Source organism: Felis catus, chromosome A2 (genome assembly GCF_018350175.1).
Source record: "Felis catus isolate Fca126 chromosome A2, F.catus_Fca126_mat1.0, whole genome shotgun sequence".
Taxonomy (NCBI): Eukaryota; Metazoa; Chordata; class Mammalia; order Carnivora; family Felidae; genus Felis; species Felis catus.
The window spans coordinates 110,836,899-110,860,343 of record NC_058369.1 but is presented as its reverse complement, the minus strand read 5'-3'; the positions used below and the strand labels follow the sequence as shown (position 1 = coordinate 110,860,343).

General features: G+C 38.3%; 1 protein-coding gene and 1 long non-coding RNA gene across 25 annotated transcripts in view; one reads left to right on the top strand and one right to left on the bottom strand.

Annotated features, from left to right (window-relative positions):
• Nucleotides 1-23,445, bottom strand: part of HDAC9 (histone deacetylase 9) — a 939,894-nt gene that overhangs the window by 886,502 nt on the left and 29,947 nt on the right. The window lies entirely within an intron of this gene.
• Nucleotides 14,205-17,836, top strand: LOC109497478. Its single transcript, XR_002153710.2, has 3 exons — nucleotides 14,205-14,298; nucleotides 16,845-17,318; nucleotides 17,438-17,836. It is a non-coding gene; the product is annotated as an uncharacterized LOC109497478 (long non-coding RNA).

Genomic DNA, 23,445 nt, shown 5'->3' with positions numbered 1-23,445 from the left:
ACTACCAACTGATGTTAAGCTAGGATATGACCAGCAGATGCCTGGCATACAGCATATGCATACATATGCCATATGTGAACTAGCATAGCCCTTACCAGTTCAGTCAGTCTAAAAGCATACTACTGTATTCAGTGCCATCATATCACCCTGGGTTTATGACTTCAAATTCAATCCAGTGACATTATCTTACTTATTTGTTATTTCTTGTTTGGTGTATGTCTCCTGCTGCCAGGCTACAAACTCCATGAAAGTAAAGATGCTGTGCATCTAATTCACAGAACCAGAGAACAGTGCCTCACACAATAGACGGTCCACATATACTGTTGGCTCTTCAAGTAAACTCTACCTAAAATATTGCTTTTCAACAATTTTCAACAGACATATTCATGTATATTCAGTATCTCTTACTGACCTAAATCATACAATGCCTAAGTGCTGACCACTGTGGAATTTCAAAATGAGTAAAACTTAGTCTTTACGGATAGGGAGAGTTCCCAGAGTTGGTGATGATAAGGTTAAATCCTGGAGAAGGTACAGAAAGATATCATTCAAAAAATGTATTTATAATCAACACACAGCACTGTAATGCCATTCTGTTTCATATTTTTAGACTTCAGGAGGTTTGAGACTTTAAGAAGGTTGGAAGAAAAGTATTATAGGTACAGGGAACAGCACTGGTGAACAATGCACAAGTAAGAAAAAGAACATTCTAGGAACTGCCAGCCAACTGATGTGATGGCTGAGGAGAAGGTGGTGTGGGGAAATGCAAGGGGTGGCCTGGGGAGTTATCAGGGCAGATTATGAAAAGAGGGCAGTAGAAGCCTCTAAAAAGATTTAAACAAGAATATGACCTCACCAGGTTAACATTTAGAGAAACAGAAAATGCTACTCTCAGAATAGTGCATTTAGCAGAGGAGGGTAGGACTCGGGGCAAGAAATGGGTAAGAAGCTGCTATAGAATTTGGAAGAAGAGATGACAAGAGGGTGGGATATGGGGATGGGGGGTGGACCACAAAGAATGGAGCACAGGAATATTCAAGGCAGTAGGACCAATAGGGTCAAATGATAAAGAGGTGAAGGAAAGAGGAAGTCAAAGATGACCCTCAAGCTTTCTGAATTGGTGAACCAGAAGGAGGTCCCAGTCACAGAAATCAGGAATCTGTAATAATAATCAAGAAGCTCCGAAGCCTTCACTTCTCAAACTAAGAGAAGCATGTACATCAGTATGTTAATGGTGCCCTCTGAGAACTGGTATTTAAAGTGATCTAATCTCCTTTAGTCTTTCTTTCTAATTTCCAATTTTTCTTTAAAAATGTATTATTCACAATCAGAAGATGTTTTATTTCTAACTTTTTTCAATAAAACTGGCTTTAGGAGCTCCTGAATAGCTCAGTTGGTTAAGTGTCGAATTCTTGGTTTCAGCTCAGGTTATGACCTCACAGTTCATGAGTTCCAGCGGCATCAGGATCCATGCTGATGGTACAGAGCCTGCTTGGGATTCTCACTCCCTCTCTCTCTCTGCCCCTCCCCTACTCACTCTCTCTGTTTCTCTCTCAAAAATAGATAAATTAAAAAAAAAAACTGGTTTTGTTGTTTTGTCTGAAAGATAAAATGAGAGTCTGAAAGTCATTCCCACTGATGAGTCTGTAAGTCATTACAATCAAAATTAGATGATCCATGTAGATAGATTTAGGGGTTTGGAGATTTTGTTTTTTGTCATAAATACAACCAGCAATATAAGATTGTGACACTACCAGGTGATTCATGTCAACCTGGGCTTTTTTTTTCTTCTAATGAGGTTATCTTCCATATCCCACAAAATTTTTGTGTAATGCCTACTACTTACTAGGTAATGTCATGCACAGACAAACTCTGTACAAAATTAGTAGGTAAAATAAAAGTACCTATAAACTAATTAAGTTGCTCTAATTTCTTTTTTTGGTAATAGCAACAACTCATCTTACTTACATACTTAACATCTTGACATGGTAATTTAAATAGATTCTGTCATCCCTGCAAATAAATAGAACTCTTATATAACATGCCATCCTCATAAGCAGATTGACTACAAACATCACATACATGGAGTTTTTTTCAAATTGTCTTAATGTAGACAGTTGTATGGTAAGGGTTTAACAAGCAGTCTAACTCCATCTCCTGATTTCTTTGAGAAATTTTTTTTTCTCCAGGTTTTGGAAAAAATCATTATTATTATTTGCTACAAAATGCAAACATGCCACTGTAGACATCCACTCATTCAGCATGGAATACACTGGTTTACAAGAGATGAGGGGGAAACACTCTCTGTCTTCATGTGGCATACATTTGGGTGAGAAAGCAGGAGAGGGCAGAGTTTTGGAAGTATTTCCACAAGGTTACTATAAATTAAAGTGGTTCAAAAACTAAAGAACCCAAAGAGTGGAACTGAAGGGCCCTGGTGGGACTGAATACTTAACAACTAAATCCAATGCTTCTGTACACACTGCTGGCATAATGGAAGATTTTAATGGAAGAGCCCCACCCCCACCCCCAGTTTCATCCAGTGATTACTGCTATAGGTTTATTCCACAGACCTGGGGCAGGAAGTGCTGAAATCACAAGATGTAAACATAAAATAGAATACTCTTGACCTAACAAACCCTTTGAGAGGGGAGATAACTGGCTTCCACTTCAAGGAAAGTAAAAGTCTGCAGCCCATGGGCCACCAGACATAAGCAGCCAGGGACAGGGCAAGCTGGGAGGCCATCAGATTGACCTGAGATGAGCTGGTCCCAAAAAGGACAAAACCAAATGGCCAGTTGTGCCTTTTGCTCAAAGCAGAGTAACTGCCGGTAAATTAAAAGAACACTAATTCCCCTGCAAGACGAAGGAGAAACAACAAAATTCTACATGGTGATGTTGACCTCATCCCAGTAACAATAGAACAAATTCTGTAGCAGGTTAAGGCAGTTCATAAAACTCCAGGGCACTTAATCTTCAAACATGGGTTTCTTCAAAAGGGAAAAGAACCTCAAAGACAAGAATGAGAACTGCCAGAGTGGCTAGGAAGGAAGAGTAGGCAAAGTGGATGGTCTCCTTTGAGGATTATTCTCTTATGATTATTTTGGAAGCACCTTATATATTAAGGGTAGAGTTTCACTGGGTAAAATTAAGTTACTTTTTTAGGCCAAATGAAGGTATGTACTTCTAATCCCTTCCATAGTCCTGTATAGTGGGTGGGGAAATGGAGGAGACCCTGAGACATACGGGTTCCTCATACTTTAACCCCATTTTCTCTGAGCAACAGAAGAGTATCTCCTACACAGACATCAGGTGGGAATTCTTCAGACAGAGCTTTTTACTCAATTAGGATTTAGGAAAAAAAGTCCTGAGACAACAAAGGACCAGGATCAATTTGATAATTAAGAAACCAAGGATTTGTATAGGGAAATCATGATTCAGTTAAGTGATAGGGTGTTGTTGGCCCTATCCAGTAAGTGCCCTCTCTTTCAAAACTCTGCTTACACTATATTTAAAGTCTGTAAACCAAATATTTTAAAAAATCATATCTGAGAACAAGAGCAAGACTGTGTTTACTTCAACTTGGTAATAAAGAAATGATACAAGTAACTGAGAGGAAAGAATATATAAAAATGCAAAAAGGTGAAAGATGAGATCTGATCCCACCCCATGCCCCACCTCTACTCTGAGAGCCCTATAGATATCCCATCAGAAAATACGAGGAAACTCCAAATGCCCCAGCAGTTTAACATTTCATTTGATGAACAAGGGTGCCTCAATATCTGTACCACAAGTACTTTGGCGCATTAAAAATTCACTCTGTTTATTCAGGGATGTTAGTCTTCCCCTGAATTTAATATTACTTTCTGAATACCAAAGTTTTAAAGCATTTACTAAGCAAAATTTCCTGCCCAGCCAAACCAGCATCTCAGGAAGCAGGGCACTGCCGGTGGACGCTGATGGGTTTTCATACTCCCTGCACCTGGGATCAAAGGCAGGCTCTTCGGATAATTTTAAAGCCCTAGCCAGGGTGCTCAGAAAATGTTCAAGACTTTTAAGTTTATCACTACATGTAGGGGGAGGGGAATCTTTTTTCAAACAGATAATTTTTCTGCTGTCCTAAAAATGCTTTTTAACAAACCATAATCACCTCAGTCAGATGTACTGCAACTAGCAAGGGAACAATACAGTTTACTTCTGAAAGGACTCTGCAAAATACTCATTATCAAACAATAGAAGCAGGGCTTCAGCAAGGGCCTTGGTTCAACTTTAAAATACCTGAAGCCTAGGGTAGCTCGCTTGCTAATCAGGGCACACAACTTCTCTCCAGCTGAAGAAGCTTATTTTTATAGTGCCTGGTGTATTCTAATGAATAATGCTACTCATTGAGAATTTTAGTTTTAGGAAGGAACAGGAAGTCAAATTGTATTGTAGCCATTTGGTTAAAAAAAAAAAAAGCTTACAATTTGACTTTCCATTCAAAATATAAGTGACCTTCAAATTAAATGCTGTATCAGTAAACTGCCTTGTTTTTCATTTGACAGTACTAGAAAAATTTATAAAAAGAACAGGATGTATACATTCACTGACATAAGCATATAGATTAAAATCTTTGGTAATGGAAAGAAAAATTAATTTTATTTTTTCAAAGTATTGCGTACCAAGTAATAACTTACAAAAAAATGTTGAAGTTATCATAGGTGGATATATTTATTTACACAGCTAAATAAAAGGTACATCTTGAATAATCAATTGTCTAAACATAATTACTAACAATTCCCTTACAGAATATAAAGTATTGATTCAGTGTCCTAATTGAATTTGAGTTAAAAAAGAGATGGGATGAAATCTAGACCTAGTCAAAGAGTAACATAAGCTTTTCTAAGTTCTGGGGAAGGTGCTCTATTTTATTATTTTTCTCATTTGGTGTGCTCAAAGAGAAAAACCCGTAAAATAACTTGTATGCCATTATTATGATTTTAAAAAATACAACAGAGGAGTCTGGGTGGCTGAGTCAGTTAAGTGTCCAACTCCTGATTTCAGCTCAGGACATGATTTCATGGTTCATGGGTTCAAGCCCCGCATTAGGCTCCTCGCTGACAGCATGGAGCCTGCTTGGGATTCTGTCTCCCCCTCTCTCTGCCCCTCCCCTTCTCTCTCTCTCTCTCTCTCTCTCTCTCTCTCTCTCTCAAAATCAATAAATGAACTTTAAAAAATTAAAATAAAAAATACAACAGAATCCATAATATTTAATCTCTTCTTTAGACAAGTTCTTTGAGGTGACAGAGAGCCATTTCCCTTCTGCCAAGAATCCCTAAGGAGGACCATCCTGTCACCCCTGGCTTGTCATCAGAGCCCCTCGTTTCTGCAGGTGGAAAGGCCTCCGATATGTCTAGAAATTTCACTTCAGCAGTATGAGAATTTTACCTGGGCAATGAGTACCCTAGCTTTGGCAGAAAGAAAAAATAAAGTCCACATCCTGCCCTTACTTTTTTCATGGACTGAGGCTAGATGAGGCCTTGGACTTCTCCACAGTGTCATATTCATTTCCCAGGGAAGCCATAACAAATTATCCAAACTTGGTGCTTGTAACAACAGAATCTATTCTCTCACAGAAGTTCTAGAGGCCAGAAGTCCAACAGCAATTTCAAAAAAAAAAAAAATCAAGGTGTCAGTAGGGTCACACTCCCACCAGAGGCTCTAGGGTAGAACCTCCTTGCAATTCCCAGGTCAAGTAGCCGCTGCTATTCCTTTGGCATGTGGAATCCAATCTTTGCTTCCATGGTCACACTGCTTTCCCTCTTCTGTATGTGTCACATGTCCTGCTACCTCCCTCTTATAAGGATATATATGACTGTTGTTAGGGCCCACCTGGATAATCCAGGATAATCAGAATAATCTCAAATGTCTTAAATGAATCACATCTGCCAGGTCCCTTTTTGGCCATATAAAGTAACATTCACAGATTCCAAGGATTAGGATGTGAATGCTTTACAGAGTGCCATTATTCACCCTACCAAGGTATCTTGTACAATCCAATATATTACAAACTAGCTTATAAAACTTGACAATTTACTACTCTGTTACTCTCAGAAAATAAAAAAAATAGCAAAACATAGTATGTGAAGATTACAAGTAAAGGGTCATGCATTCCATACTTTCTTGGTCCCAGAGGGTAAAATAAAATGTCAGAAAAAAGTCCAGATTATAATGATTTGATGATATCCCATAAATTAAATACTTAATATTCCTAAGCATACTTTTCACCCTCACATATTTTTTTTAATTTACACACATTTGATTAACAAGTTTAGAAATGGAAGATTACTAGAAATGTTAGTAAGCACAGGCATAATCATAACATTTATTATTGGGATTCTACGAAGCCTCAAGTTAGAAATCATTATCTAGAGTGCCAGGAGAGTGTAACGAAGAAGAAAAAGTACTCTGAATTGAGAGTCCTGGATTTGCATCCCAGCTTTGCCCCTGACAAGGTGAGTGACTTCGGGCAAGCACTTATGCTCAGTTTGTCCATCTGTGATGTGAGATATGTCTCTGGGCATTTCCCTACCATCAAGATTCATAATGAAACTGAACTTGAACCCCCGACTCCTTGGCCGGGTACAAGTCCAAAGTAGTCCTCTTTCTCTTGTTACCAGTTCCTGGGAAGGTTGCAACCTGCCACCCTCTCTGCTTCTTGAGCATCTCCAGCACTGTCTATTTAAGCTAAGAGCCCGAGTTTGCACAAAAATAACAATAACAAATAATAATCACCATCATCATTATCATCAGCATTATCTTTATGGAAAGCACCCCACTATCTTGCTCTTGGGCTCCCTTTTTTTTTCTATCCCCTCATGTCTATTCCACACTCCCTCTATCTCAGATAAACCCAAGAATTCCAATCCCTTGTCACACTATCATGCCATCCAGTTCTCACTCTAAAGTCTTGGCGCCAGCAACAAGAAGACAGTCTGTGAAAGCGGACAAGGTGAGGAAGGCATCAGGTGTGTCAGAGGTTCATGGTCTCCTCGGAACCCTCATCAACACTGCAGACTAACACATTTCTCTTCCTAACGGTAATTTTTATTTTTGTCAAGTTGATAAGATCTTGTTATATTTAAATGGGGCCAATACTACCCACTTGCAAAGGTACTGATGAGAATCAAAAGAGAAAATATCTTAGTATGCTGTCGGGCACATATTACGAGTTCAATAAGTATTACTGCTATCATCATCATTATTATTAATGTTACTATAATGCTTCAGGGACTTAAATTAGCTCTGTTTAGATACAAACCATATAAGAAAACCTGTAGTCAGTATTCATAAACAAACGACAAAAACCATTGAAGTCAGAATCATAGTTTGATTCAATGCTATATTTTAAAGGGTTGTCATGCATAAAAACAAATGCCAATGAATTCCATTCCGAAAACAATTTTGCATAGTTGTATTTTTAGTTTCTCAGAACTGGCCTGATTTTCTCTTCCCTGGGTGAATAGAATTCCCTCTGAAATCCCTAATGTAGCAAGTAAAGAGAGAATATGTCTGGTTTCAGTCAGATATTACGTGGGTTGAGGTTGGGGATGGGCATGGAGATGAGGCTGAAAAGTAGAAACATAAATCTGATTCAGAATCACTCTCAGGAAGTAAGAATGAGCAATAATGTTGCTCACTAATGTTGACAACTTACAATTGATCCTCTTCTTCCCTTTTATACAGTTCCTGTAACTAATTTCTGCCTTTAAAAAGTCCTATCCAATTTCTGCTACTTCAAATAGGACCATGCATGAGAATCTCTAAGCTACATTCAATCCATGAATTTTTTTAATGACAGGTATAAGTACAGCTAATGGTGGAAATTAACCACTAGCTTCATTGGTCTTGATCCATCAGAGTTATAAAGGCATTTATACGGTCACCCAAAGGCTCATTTCTTTTCCTAGCAGTCCTTTCACAACACTTCTTAATTAATATATACTATGACATTAGTGAAAAATAATACACTATCTAGAAGAAATAGGAATAAAGCAGGTCAACCTTGTATTGCTTAGCCACAAGAGATTTAGTCTCTGAAATACCAAGCTGCTTGGTAAGGGGACTTGAACTTTAAAGCAGTCCCACAACATGAACACAGAGAACACTGTGGTGCCAAGGAGCCAGCACAGCTACCGGAAACTTCCACAAGGTTATTCACACAATGGTTGTAATGGACCAATTCCAGGAGGGTGAACATTATAATCAAGGCTAAATTTTACTCTGTTGGCCCTGCCTGAGAAGAGGCATTCAGGCATTTAAAAAAATAAAATGTGTGTGTGTGTGTGTGTGTGTGTGTGTGTGTGTGTGTATATGTGTGTGTGTGTATATATATGTATATATATATATATGTATATATATATCTGTGTATAGACATACACACACAGACAGATAATAAATAATAACTTCCAACAAGCAAACAGAAATGTAATGTCACAGAAGTGTCACATGCTTCCTTCCCATAGCAACTTCCAATAATCAAGTGGTTTTCTCTAAGTAAGCAACACAAAAGAATTTACAGAAACAAGCTGCTTTCTCTTTTGACTACAATAATCATTTTTGCACTTGATGTTTTTGGTTATCTGACTTGAGTGCCATTTTAAATGCAAAACAACCAACAGAAACTGAGCCCATTAATTCATTAAAAAGGTGTTCACGCATACAGAAGAAGTGAAAACATTCGTATCTGCTGAATAATGTGTATATCCTACAATTGCAAAATTAAGCCCAGGGATAATAACCAGGAAAAACAGACATCACATGAAGCTAAAAATAAGCTGATGCCAAAGCTACCAGACGTAGCTCCTAAGTGTCCCTAAAATGACAAGAAGTCATGCTGTGTCTAGTTTCAAGTCATGGATATTTGACAAGTCTTCCCGTATGTCATCTAGAATATCACCACTGCTTAACAAAATGCCCAGTGGATTTTTTTTCTTAAGAGGTTGATATGAGGAATGAACAGCTCTAAATATATTATAAGGTTCTGACATGTCCGAGGACTACAATTATTTTCTGTGATTAATCCTGTTTTTTTTACTGACACGCCATGGGTATTTTGGAGGGAATTATTTCTGCTTTGAATGGGAGTTCAATATTCTCTGTTCTTTTTGTTATTAATTTTCAATGCAATTTATGACAGAAGCTAAGGATAAGGAGCTGGGGATGGGGAGCAGAGGTTTGAATCAAGATTTGCTTTCCTTGACAGACCGCTGGTACCAACTGTTTCCATGGTGAGCAGTCTCACTTATGTTTGAGGCCAGAGGACCTAGTTAGGCCAGGGTCCAAAGTTCATAGCCAATCGATTTCATTCTGAGAGTTATTTTAAAGGAATGTTAACCTTAGGATGCTTTACAAAAATAAAATCAAATGAAAAAATAAAGTCATTTATTAGGGGAGGAGGAGCAGGATATACTGGGATTCTGATATAAAGAAACAATATAATTTGAAACAGCTGCTTTTCATTCTCAGCCTTGCACAAGCCACCTCACTAAAGACAGATTTAGGCTAAACTCTTCATTTTATGGATAATAAAACTAAGTCCTCACAGATCCAAAGAACTCGGCCAAAGTCATTTAATGATTCTATACCATTTTCTGAATAATCTTACTGGAAAGAACATACTGTCTTTTTTGGAAATTTTTCATTTCTTCCACTTAATTCAGGTGATATGAACTTATTTGACTCCACAAAGAATAAGCTAAAAACTTCGATCAAAACATTTGAGTATGTTCAGATACGATAAAATATTTTGCCTATTATTCCACATATTACTACAATTTTATGAGAGTTTCTAAACACCTTGAATGTAGTTATATTTTACTTCTGTAGTTAGCAATTTGCAGACCGTTGTGAATTTTGGAAGCTACTAATTGTCTGAAGAAAAGAGAAATAACGTCACTGGGACACATTGGCACACTGAAGGCAAGAAAAAGCCCTTAATTGCTGTGACTTGGGAGCAAAAAGAGGGAAGCAAATGAACACGCAATAGAGAATTTTTAAAAAGAGGCGTGTGAAGGTGTTAGAGAATGGAACACATTCAACTCCTATTTCTCTAAGTCTGTAATTACCACCTGGCCGAAAGAACAAGCAGTGATTCTCCATAATCTATCTGTTGCCATTAGCTGAAATAGCTCTTAAATACTTGACGTCAGCCTCTTCTTAGCCTAAAACAAATTGGGGAAGTATTTGTCTTCAATTTTGACTTCAACTGTCTATCATTACATCATAATTCTTAAACTTGTACTGCTCAGAGGACAAAGACCAAGGATAAGTGGCCATGGCACCCCACCTGGGCCTGCTTTCTTTAAGGATGTCTTTCTTTCTTTCGAAAGTCCTTTGCTAGGACTGAAGGCATTCATTGCTTCAGATGGCAGTGATCACTTTCTTCTTCCTCCCTTGCTCAGAAAAAGTTTCTTTCCTTCTCTAGGGCATGGGGATGACAATGGCCAAAGCTCTGGCCCAGGAAAGACCTTGTCACTTCCTTTTCTGCCTCCAAAAGATACTTTCTACAACTGACTGCAGAAGGTAGTTCAAAAGTGTACGCTTTGCCTGCCACTCCATCCTACGAGTGGTCTACTCAAAAATAAGTAACGGTTAATACTTCTTCCTTTCCTAAGTAGGAAAGAAGCAACCTCCTACTTTCCCCAAAACTGAGGAATTCTGATTGACACAACTAAACTGATTTTTCAACTATAACATTCTGATTCTCAGCACACTATGGATATATAACCAGCAACCAAATAGTACTATCAGCTATCAATCAATCAATCAAGTTCATATTAACAAGTATTGAGCAGCCAATAGTCACTGCTCTAATTTTAAAGCAGAGAGTCCATTTAAAAAAAATTTTGTTTACATTTATTCATTTTTGAGAGACAGAGACAGAGCACAAGTGGGGGGGGGGTGCAGAGAGAAAGGGAGACACAGAATCTGAAGCAGGCTCCAGGCTCCGAGCTGTCAGCACAGAGCCCGACGTGGGGCTCGAACTCACAAACCGTGAGATCATGACCTGAGCCAAAGTCAGACACTTAACTGACTGAGCCACCCAAGAGCCCCCAGAGAGTCCACTTTCAAAAAATAATTGGAATAGGGGCACCTGGGTGCCTCAGACAGTTAAGTGTCTGGCTCTTGATTTCGACTCAGGTCATGATCTTGCAGTCACAGGATCCAGCCCCACATGGGGTTCTATGCTGAGCATGAAGCCTGTTTAGGATTCTCTCTCCCTCTCTCTGCCCCTTCCCCACTCACTCATGCACATGCACTCTCTCTCAAAATAAATAAAACATTAAAAAATAATAATCAGAAGAGATTTTAAGTATTTTTCCTTATATGCACCATCCAAAACTATAAAATTCACACATCCTCAAGTTTTCTTGTTATCTATAAGAGTAAAGAAGCTTTATACAATGTTACATTGTTACATTACAAAGATTCATTCAAGATTCCTAACACTTAAGTGAAAGAGATCAGATTTGGGTAACAGACAAAAGAAAACCAACCAATCATCAATGAAGATTTCTAAACAATGAGTAATAATGAGAAACAACAAAGACATCTCTTCACCAACATGAACTATGCTGTTGCACTTAGAAATCTGGAAATTGTTCTGAATTAGGAAGTTGCTGATAGTCTAAAAAAAAAAAAAAGAAAAAAGAAAAAATACATCACTGAAACCAGTTGGCACATTGAAGGCAAGAAAAAGCTTGTAACTGTAGTGACTTGGAGGCAGAGAGAGGGAAGCAAGAAACATGTAAGAGAAAACTTCAAAAGAGGCATGACACAGATAATCACATATTATGATTCTATGCATATGAATGTCCAGAAGCAAAAAGTCCACAAAGGCCAAAAGTGAATTATTGGTTGCCTAGGGCTGGGGGAACGAAGAGTTTAAGGGGTAACAGCTAAAGAGCAAGCGTGGCATTTCTTTTGTGGATGACAAAAATGTTCTAAAATTGATTATCGTGATGGTTGCAAAGCTCTGTGAATGTACACTATACCACTGAATTGTAGGCTTTAAATGAGTGAACTGTATAGTATGTAAATTATGTCTCAATAATTCTGTTACCCCACTCCCAAAAAGAGAGAGAGAGACAGCGAGAGAGAGAGAGAAAGAGAGAGACCTATGAATGTGCTGACAAGCGGAACACCCAGAGAAGCTACTGCAAGGGAGTAATTCAGTAAGGGAATACAACACTTAAGAAGTTGGACACTAGGAGCAGCATTACTACCTCTGATGCCACTAATGCCCATGCTTAAGTTTTTGTTTTTGTTTTTGTTTTTAATGTTTATTTATTTTTGAGACAGAGACAGAATGTCAACAGGGGAGGGGCAGAGAGAGAGGGAGACACAGAACCTGAAGCAGGCTGCAGGCTCTGAGCTGTCAGCACAGAACCCGACGCGGGGCTCGAACCCATGAACTGTGAGATCATGACTTGAGCCAAAGTCTGAGGCTCAACTGACTGACCCACCCAGGCACCCCGCCCATGCTTAAGTTTTAATTCTTCGGGCCCACAGAACTCTTTTCTACCCTAGGGCCTTTACACGTACCATGAAATGTGACATCTAATCTACTCTTCATCAGTTGTCTTTTGTTTTGTTTTGTTTTGTTTTGTTTTGTTTATAACCAGCCAAGAAGTAACCATTCATCCCAAAGAGATCTCTCTTAGCTTAAATGCTACTTCCAAAGAGTCTAAATATATCTAATCTAGATAGGATGTCACTGTTATTCTCTCTCATTTGAATCCTGGTATTCTCCTTAATTAACACTTATCTCAATTTACTATTACATACTCGCTTATGTTTAATTTCTAGTGCCTTCTCTTCCATTGTAAGCTTCATGATAGCAGGGACTGTGTCTGCTTTGTGCCAAGCATGGTTCAGTGGACAGATCATGGGGAAAGCAAATATTTGAACAAATGAAAGGATCAGGAATGAATGAGTGGATACCACAACTAATGCCCTATAAGACTCCACAGAGTTGGGAAGCCTCATGCCATATGACAATTTTCCAGAACTACTCCTCAGGATATCCAACTCTGTTGGAGACAGTACCAACATAATAAAGACCTTAGAGGCCATCCAGTCCCACCCCTGCTTTACTTCACAGATGAGAAAGCCAAGGTCCAGAGAGAAGAAAGGAGTCAATCCATATTTAAACTAACAACACACCATTTCTGCTTAATAGTCCAAAAAGAGTTTAGGGCCCTTATTAATTTCTTCATGGTAACTAAATAATAAAACTATTCCCCTAATATACCCAGGGGTTTTCCAGTCTATTCTCTGGGATTTTTTGGAAAAATATAAGTTTCCTAGAGTTTTGGCAAAGTAGGAAGGCACTGGCTTAGATTAGGTGCACAGAGAAACTCCTGTTCTACCCCCACCTTGGTACATGGTTATGTAGTTAGACACTGAGAATTCTAACTTCATCCACTTTTTTGTGATTGTCCAAAAAAGAAAAAAACATTTTACAGTTTAGCTTTTACTAAAACATTACCTTTACTAAAAGTGAAAATACAGTTACAGAATTATTAGGGATCTCAACCGTCCACTAAATCTTTAAAAAATATGTTATAACACAATTTTGAAAATTCACCAAAATAGACATGGAAATCATAAACAAGAAAATAAACAACTATGATGATCAAATTTAAGGTGAAATAAAAAATATCGTTAAAATCATAAACTGATGTTCTGTGAGCAAGAACACAATACCAGAATAACTGAAAGAATGATTTCAAAACTCTTCTCCATTTTCTCTGCATGGAGTCTGAAGTTCTGTCCTCTGAAGTTACTATGTGTTAAAGCATTAGCTATAGCAGTGTTAAATAAATACGTAACCTGGAAAAAATAGCACATGACACCATTCATGCTGATAAACAGGTGAACCTCCAAACTGTTTTACCAGATTAGGCACTGGGCACTATGGAAAACCGCAAGAATAAGACCCTTACTTAATGGTCCTGAGCTGGTAAACTTCAAACTAAAAAAGCAAAGAATGGGGTTTGCTATAGCCTGAATGTTTGTGTCCCCCCCCAAAATTGATAAACTGAAATCCTCACCCCCAAGATAATGGTATTAGGAGGTAGAGCGTTTTGAAGGTGATGAAGTCATGAGGGTGGAGCCCTTATGAATGGTACTGGTGCCTTTATAAAGGCCGCAGAGAGATCCTTAGAACTTTCCACCACATGAGGTTACATCAGGCTCTCATCAGACACTGAATTGGCCAGCTCCTTGATCTTGGATTTCCCAGCCGTGAGAACGGTAAGAAATGAACTTATTCTTTATAAGCCACCCAATCTATTGTATTTTGTTACACGACCCTGAAGGGACTAATACAGGGTTAATAAACCAAAGCCAGAAGCACAGTGGGGGGTCCCTACCCGCTGAAGGGGAGAGAAGAACGGGACACTATTAGGGTTGCCAGATTTAACAAGCGGTAACAAAGATAATGTAGATGCCAAATTGAATTTAAATTTCAGATAAACAACAAATATTTGCAGTCTAAATATGGTCCATGCAATATTTGGGAACTATTAATACTAAAAAAAGGTTTTGATGAGACAAAATATCAATTAATTAGCATTCTGTATTTTATCTGGCAACCTAGACACTAATGAAAAGGAAAATAACCTTACAAGTCATATGACTTTAGTTCATATCCCAGCTCCACTAATGATTGTGTGTAAGCTCTCTACATTCTCTGAGAATCACTTGAAACCTGAAAAATTTGTTACAATCCCAAATTAAATAATAGCAAAATACCAATGTATCAGTATAACCATTTATCCACTTGCCCTCCTGTACTTCATCATTCTGTCTGAGGATGGCTTGGACTTGGAAGACATTTTTTATGTAGGTTACTAATTTTACTCCCAACTTCTCTCTTTGAATCCAAACAGTACATAAGGTGCTTAAAACCTTGGCCTGTAATAGAACTACTAATATTTTAATCCAAACCAAAACAGTATGACTTGGGAGAAATGTTTATAGCAATTTGATAGCCAGCATTAATAAATCCCTCACCCTCAGAAATTGGTGGTTTTTCCACAGAAGGATTGGACTCTGTGGCCAATAAACTAAATTGAAAAATCTCCAACCAACTGTAATAAACACAGAATTGAAAGCTAATAAAACACCACAGGGCATTTCAAGGTAACTCAGCAGGGGAGAGCTCACCAATATTAGATGTGTTTACAGATGGTGACTAAAGATATAATAATTAATCTGCTTTTGAACTAATGAACAAATCACATGCTTCCTTAAAATACAAAGCACAAAGCTCTTAGCTGCTAATTAAGTTCAGGAGTGGAATAAACACTTGATTTGCAGTAAAGGATAAGGCTCATAAACAGTAATATACAGCTATCCAAGTCTTGCCTTTCTGACTCAGAAAAACAAGTGCCCTATTCAGGGTATAAAAATTGACATGGCACTATCATTCACCTGTGGTTTTCAAGTCTTAACAAGATCCAAGATCGTTTATTATTTGACATAAAGTGCTTCCTTAAGGATCTTTTACAAAGGAATTACCCCAAATTGGTTATAACAATGCTAAATGTAGTATTTTACAATGTTGATAAAAATATTTAAAGCTTGTACAAGTTCAGCCATGGAAACAGAATGCATCACACTAGCAATCCAATAGATCATTTATTCTCTATCCCCTTCATAAGTGTTCAGTGCAGCTGACAACTTGAATAATTAAGAATTCCTCTGTAGAATTAAATGGAATAAGATTCATGCTCACAGATGAAAGAGGGAAGAGGATGGATGGGTAGGCAGAAAGAAAAACAGATGACAGACCAGGGGTCAACAAACTACAGCCCAATGGCCAAGTCTGGCCCCTCACCCTGTCTTAGCACAGCCCACAAGGTAAGGGCGGGGTTTACATATTTTAATGGTTGAAAAAAAATCAAAAGAAGAAAAATATTTCATGACACATGAAAATTATATGAAAGTGGATGAAACATGAAGAAGTGGTCCATAAATAAAGAGTCACTGGGACACAGCCACACCCATTTGTTTACCTATTGTCTATGGTGCTTTTGTGCAACAACAGCAGAGTGGAGTACCTAAAACAGAGGCCATGTGGCCCACAAAGACTGAAATATTCACTTTGTTCTCCTTTTCAGGATGTTATCTGTATGCCAACTCCTGAGGCAGACAGATAAGTAGATAGATAATACAAACTACAAGCCTCTATCATCTACCCATCCCAGTAGGTTGCACTAGAATTCTAAAGCATAGTCGTTACAAGCACTGAACTACTTTAGAATGTAATTTATCATCACTTAGAAAATAAAACATAACTATCACGAGCCAGGACTCATCTTGTTGCTACATTTGATTATATGTATGTTTTTCCTTAGAAAATGGACTTTTATGAAAGGCCCAGAAACTCAGGTTGTATGTAGCAGGACTTCCGCTATTCTCTCAGCAGAGGATTTTCTGCCTTCTCCCTCCCTTTCCCTCATGGTCTATCTACTATCTCTGATGCTGCCTGAACACACAGCCCCTTTCCCTTCTCCAGTCTCTGATTCTCACCCACATGGCAGCCGGGCTGGGGCAGTGTCCCTGGGGCAGGAATGGCTATGGCCATGGCAAAGGGTAGAAGAAGGGAGGGAACCCTCATTCCTCAGTGCCCCTACAGCTGTTCTCAGTCACAGGTCAATTTCTTCCAACATACTCTTCTCCTTCTTTCTCACCAAATCTGGTATCTCATGGAAATGTAAGTAGATCTTAATTCAGTATTTTGAATTCACGGAAGCCCTATCATTCTTTTTGTGCACTTTCAAATTTCTCTACAGGTCTAAGAGAAATGAATGAAGAGGGTGAAGAAGCCCCCTCCACACCACCATCTATTTCCTCTGTTGCTAACAGTTAAAAAGCGAAAAACAACAACAACAACAACAACAACAAAAACTTAGAAAACATCAATCAAGTTATCTGTTGCTTTTGGGGCAGAAGTATAAGAAAAATGCTCTGACACTGTGTCTTGTATTAGAATGGATAATGGAAAGACAGAAACCCTGTCAGGAACAACAGCTAGAGGCTGGGCAAATGGAATGGATCAGATCAATCTCCTGTATTCTCAGAAGAAAAAGAAAATAACAGAAGTGATATGAAGTGGCCAAGGCCAAGAAACTCCCCCCAAAGTTTACACCATGAAACAGCCTTACGTGACTACACCATCTCTACCCCATCCCACAGAGCTTTACCAAGATGACAGCTTATCACATGGAATCACTTAGAAATGTAAGAGCTGGGAAGGACTGTTCAAGGTTCGTTTTATATTTTCTGTGTCAAAAATACTGCTTGTAACAAAGTAGATGCTCAATAAACATTTTTGAATGAATAAACTGAGGAATAAATGAATCTATCTTACTCCCTTATTTTACAGAAACTGGAGTTTTTCAAGATCACATAGCTCACTGGAGAAAGCTAAGACGAAAACTCAATTTATAAGCTCTCCCTTGCCCAAGGCCATTGTTCCCTAGTGGCGGGGAGTGTGGAGGACATGGATGACATTCACCCAACAGACCTTCTTTGTCTACCCATCTCCAGATGAGCTTGGTATTGTGCTCAGAGAAAGTGTGCAACTACCCAGCCTCCCAGAAGATAATTCATCTGAAGCTTAGAGTCTAAGCCAGTGCTACCAGTCTGATTTTGGTGGCCAGTGACTGGTTTAGGAGCAGACTCTGACTCAGAACTTTGGCCAATGGAGAAAGGGACATCTGCTTGGGAGAAGGCCTTCTGGGAGATATTTTCCTATTTATTATGATTAAAAGTCCACTCCTCATTCTTTGACCTTTCAGAGTTTGTTATTCAAGGACAAGATTCTTGTGGCTTCTAGGGACATCTCATCACCATGAGGCTACAAAGATTTCAAAGAACCTAACCTAACCCAGAACCTTGGCTTCACTGAGCTACTGAATTAACCAAAGCCAAACCACTCATTCCAGAGTTTTTAAGCGAGAGGATAAACCATACTATTATTCAAATTGAGTAGTCTCTTGCTTGCAGCCAAAACATGTTGAATCATGTATCCATTCTTGGAAGATGCTCCATTCCCTGCCTTAGCCTTTATCCTAAAGAGTCTTCACCTAAGTTCATGGGAACCTTAGGCAACATTGTAAGGGAAAAAATAAAAAGCTAATTCTCATTGCCAAGATAGCAGGAGGGCTTCAAGTGCCCACCTCTACCTCCAGTGAAGCACTAGTCTATGCCAAGCCAAACTTCAAGTGCATTTTCCCAGTAGAAATATATGTTGTGTGGGCCCCATGACGATTATAGAGCAGAAACTGTACTATATGGTTTAAATAGGTTTTTGTAGGTTGGCCTGGAAACGTAACATTGTTTCTATGGAAAATGTTTCAAACTCCAAACTCTGTTCCAAATGAACTTTTGAATGCAACCTGTTTTAAATTGGGGGGTTGTATATTTATTTATAATTAAAATACACAAGGATGGAAATGAGTTATCAGGTGCAAAAATCACATTTGGACTTCTCGCTTTAAATTAATCAGTGCCCCTTTGCCATTTTGGATAAAATAACTTTGAATAAAAGGGGGTAGTAATATCTTGCAGTACCAAATAAACATGAAAAATCAGAATTCAGATAACCTACCATATCTTAAAATTTGCTATTGGAGGAGGGGTTACTTTACAAATTAAATAGTGCCCATCATGCCAAAATCTGTCATTGTAAGCAATGTCTTTAGGGCCATTGGGAAATGTTTCAAGCAGTAATTCGAATGAATGTATGAAAATATTACACCAAAATAAATTTAAAACCCAAAATAGAAAAACCTTTGTATTTATGGATTAATCCAAACCCTTGGAGTTTTGTGTTCAAGTCAGCCAACACCTATAATTTGGTTCCCCTCCCAACCCACACCCGCCAAAAAAAATCTCCATTTCTTGGTCCGGATACTAAAGATAGATCGGGGTATAGCAGAAAAGGTACTTCCTAGAGATTGTAGCTTTTTCTATTTCCTCTACAATAGAATGAAAAAAATACCATCTAGGTCCCAGACCTGTTGTGACATTTACATGATATAGCATCCCCCAGTGCTGTACTTGAAATCTAGTAAGTACTCAGTAACTGTCAGTTTCATTACTTTGTCTCCTCTTCTTTCTTACAAGAATACTGCCCTCATCTAACATATCTAAATTCTCACCAACCTACACACATAACTGACAACCAGAGTTTATTCTTCTGGTAAATATGCATATGGTCTCTAAAGAAAATCAAGTCTAGCATAATCTTTCAACTCTATGTGAAAATGAATTAACATTTTTCTCTGCCTGGTATAAAATATTACGATTGAATGCTACGGGGACTTTTCATTACTGCATTTTCTGAAACTTGTATTTAAATTCCGCTGAAACCATAGATCTGGATGTAAGCTTCTGGGATTGGCATGTTGAAGAAATACAAAGGTAGTATAAAAGGGTAAAAAAGAAATGAACAATTACAATTCAAATCAAGGTTTGGTATGATACAGAGAATCTTATCTTCGCCTCAAGATCTCCTCATTTTTTTCCTTGTGAACTATTAAGTTTGAGAGTTTCCAAAATTATTCTTTTATAATACAGCAACCATTTTTTACTTAAAAGTAAACTGTAATAATTAGTGAATGCCAGTTAAAATAATGATATCTATAGCTAACATAAGATAGTAAAGATTAAACCTCAGTGTTCTTAATGCTTTGAAATTAATGTTGAAAGCAGGAATTCATTCTTTTGGTTAACTTGACTGCCACACTGAGCATATCTCTGTGTATTGCTCTCTTAAAATGTTCAATTTTTTGGATGCTGCTTAGAAGCCATCTGTGTTCAACTCCTCTACCGTTAATTTGGAAGTGTTATTTGCATGTTGTTATTTATGGTACTCATGTTACCTTGGTTCCATGACCTGTCCTTTCTCTGCTTACTAAATCTACCAAATAGAATGAACACCAGGTAAATCAAAGAGTTGCCTTTGTTCTATGTGATTATCGTACAAAGCAATTGAAGCTGCTGTCCCAAGGCTCCACAATAAAACTCGACTCTGCGCAGGTAAGCAGAAGCCTATCCAGGATGGCTATCTATATTTTCCAAAGCACCAGTCCCAAAATACACTGTTTCAAAGCAATTTAATATCTCGGTGAAAAAAAAAATGGGTATCACAGAGGAAATGAGTCTTGTCAATTTTCCTAAGCCATACTTCCCACTCACAAAAATGTAAGTTTTCAAATAAAATAATTCAAATTAATTTTCCCACCTCTTATGCTCCAATAACCCTACTTATCTGTCATGCTTTATCTCAAAATTAAAATTTATCAGTGACTAAAGAAGCAAATAAAACAGTTTCCTCTTGAAGCTCTCTACACTTCCCTCCCCAAAGTACAACTTGGTCTTCCTCACATCTCTGTATCTTCTGTTATGCTCTAAGTGCAAAATGCCCCAAAACTACCTTACTGCCAGCATGCAAACTCTCACCCTCAAGTTTCCACAAAGAGTATTCGATTCCTCAACAAGCAGCAAACTCTACAAATCACCATCACGCCCAAGAGAAGAGCAAATCAAATTGCTCTTGAAAGATACAAAGAGAAGAAAAACTAAAAGCTCTCATTCTTAATCTAAAAACAATGCATATGTATGAGCAACACTAAACTCTAAATATACATTTGTATTTCACCCACACTGCTTATGACTACAGATTTTTGCCAAAAATATTACATTTAAGTATAATACCTCAAGTTTTTGAAAATCTCCAAACACCCTATCTTTCCTCCTCACTGCCTACCCCCAACCCAAATATATTACTACAAACTTCTGGGTAAAGGACAGAAAATCTCACACTAAACATGAAAAACTGAGGTGAAGGATGTTTCCCAACGTAGGGGGAGAAAAGGTTTGGGTTTAGAACCATCTCTTAGTTTAAAAGGAATAGGCTTTAGAGGCTGAGATGGGAATGTCGGCTCTGTCTCTATATGAACTGTTTAACACTGAGAAAGTGACTTAACCTTTCTGGGCCTCAGGTGTAAGATGGTCTTAATACCTTCTATGATCACCATGTATACAAAGTATAAATAAGCAACAGGCTATACAGCACAGTTTCTCAGCCTCAGCACTACTAGCATCTTAAGCCCCATAACTGTGTTGTGGGGTCTGTCCTGTACATTGTAGGATGTTTAGCAGCATCCCTGGCTTCTACCCACTAGATGCCAGTAGCACTCCTCCCTTCTCTTGATAACCTACGATGTCTCCTGACATTGCCAAAAGTACTTTAGAGGCAAAACCTTCCCCTGTGGTATATCGCTGAACTACCTGGCTGATAATAAATGCTTACGCTGTAATGGTAATAGTCATCATTATCATTATCCATTAAATACTAGTGTCCAGATAAACATTGTCGTACCATCGACATGTTACTAAAGAAAATGTTCTTTGGTGGCAAATATGGGCAGCATGGCGAGGCCATAGTCAACATCCAGCAGTTTGATCACCACCTGATGACATGTACTCTCAACAAGACACCTATGGTCTTTTACAGGTAGTAAAGAAATTTGGGGGAAGTTACAGGGAATATAAAATACCCACAGTTTTTGGGCACCTAGGTGGCTCAGTCAGTTGAGCATCCGACTCTTGATTTTGGCTCAGGTCATGATCCCATAGTCACGGGACTGAGCCCTGCATCGAGCTCCATGCTGTGTAGAGTCTGCTTGAGATTCTCTGTCTCTCTCTCTCTCTCCCTTTCCACTCTCCCCTGCCTTCTCTCTCTCTCTCCCTCTCTCTCTCTCTCTCTCAAATTAAAACACACACACACACACACACACACACACACACACACACACACACAGCTAAAAAAAATTATTGCCACAAAGCACTACTTTTCAGTCCTAATGTTAATTTGCAGCAGAGCGGTGACCAAAATACTGACACACTTACTCCTAGTTCAACAGATATTTCATCTCACCATGACAAGTATTTAGGAAAAATCCAAATTAGACAGTCAGACTTTCCAGTGTCTATTCACTGTCCAAGTGCATTTTCCCACCAATTCCTTTTGGCAAACTAGCTAAGCTGCTCCAACTTTCTTCCTGTTTCCTTCACTATATTACCCAGTTCTTCAGGAGACTGACAGCTCTCTAGGGTCTAGAAGACACAAGACAGATTTAACCAAGGCAAGTTTGGTCAGCAAGAAACCGATAGCTTCAGTCTCTCTAGTATGCCATCACAAACATTTTCTATGGCAAACATCCGCAGCTAGGATAGAACAGATAGCCTTTCATAATTCACTTAACCAATGTACATTGCTTGGTCAGATCAGTTTTGCCTCAAAGACCTACTCAAACACTACTGCTTGATGTATTTCTAAGAATTTTTACTATTAGAAGCATGGGACACAGTGTCTATGCCTTCCAAGGAAAAGGCATGGAATGACTACTGATGCACTCTGATTTCAAATATAACAACTTTTCTATTACAGGGTTGTAACCTAGCATTTACTAAAAGGTGCATGTTAGGGGCAGATTGTAAGGTTTGCTACCATGTTCTTGAGTAGAAGATCAGCAACAAAAAATTATAGCAAGAAACATCAGTTTTTGCTGGTCCTAAATATGGTAATGAAGGATGAATGAGTTTAATTCTAGAGTAGCTTTAAACAAAATATTCTGGAAGAAAAAAAGTTCATCTTTGGTATCCCCATGCGGACCCACCTGTGGTTTTTATGGTATGTATGCCCCCTCCCCAAGCCTAAGATACTCTATTCAGAGCACCATTTTTCAGATGCCAGATTTCCCTTATGTACTTATGCTGGTCAGTATCCTCTTAGAGCCCAGATACATATCTTCCAAGTCAATCATTAATGTGATAAATTAATCCCTGTCACAGTGTTAATGGCCCTCTCTAACAAGAAAGTGCCAAAACAGAGTCTGGTGGCAAAATAAATGAAGATTTGGAGACTAGTAATTTTGACCTAGTTACTTTTATAAGCCTTAATCTTTAAACTGTGTTATAATAACATCGATCTCATAGGTCGCTGCACAGAATGCAGTGTTTAGCACACAGTGAACATCAATAATTGCAACTATAATACTAAATTCCTCTATTATATCCTACCTTGAAGTCACTCCAATAATGAAATTTTTAAGCAGGCTAGAAAATAAGGAAATTATGTTGACAATTTTCGCAATAAAAAGGGGAATAAAGTATAGCAAAGAAAGAGAATTTCAAAAGGAAAATAGGAACCCTCTGTTCTGCAGATGAGGAAACTGACATGGCCAAAGCAAGAGCACCATGTTGATCTATCATTCCTTTCCAATGGCTTTTACATACTTTCTACTCAGATTAAGTCAGGTTAGGTATCTGTCAAAGAAACATAAATACTACCACTATTTTAGCTCTGATTCCCATGTTCTA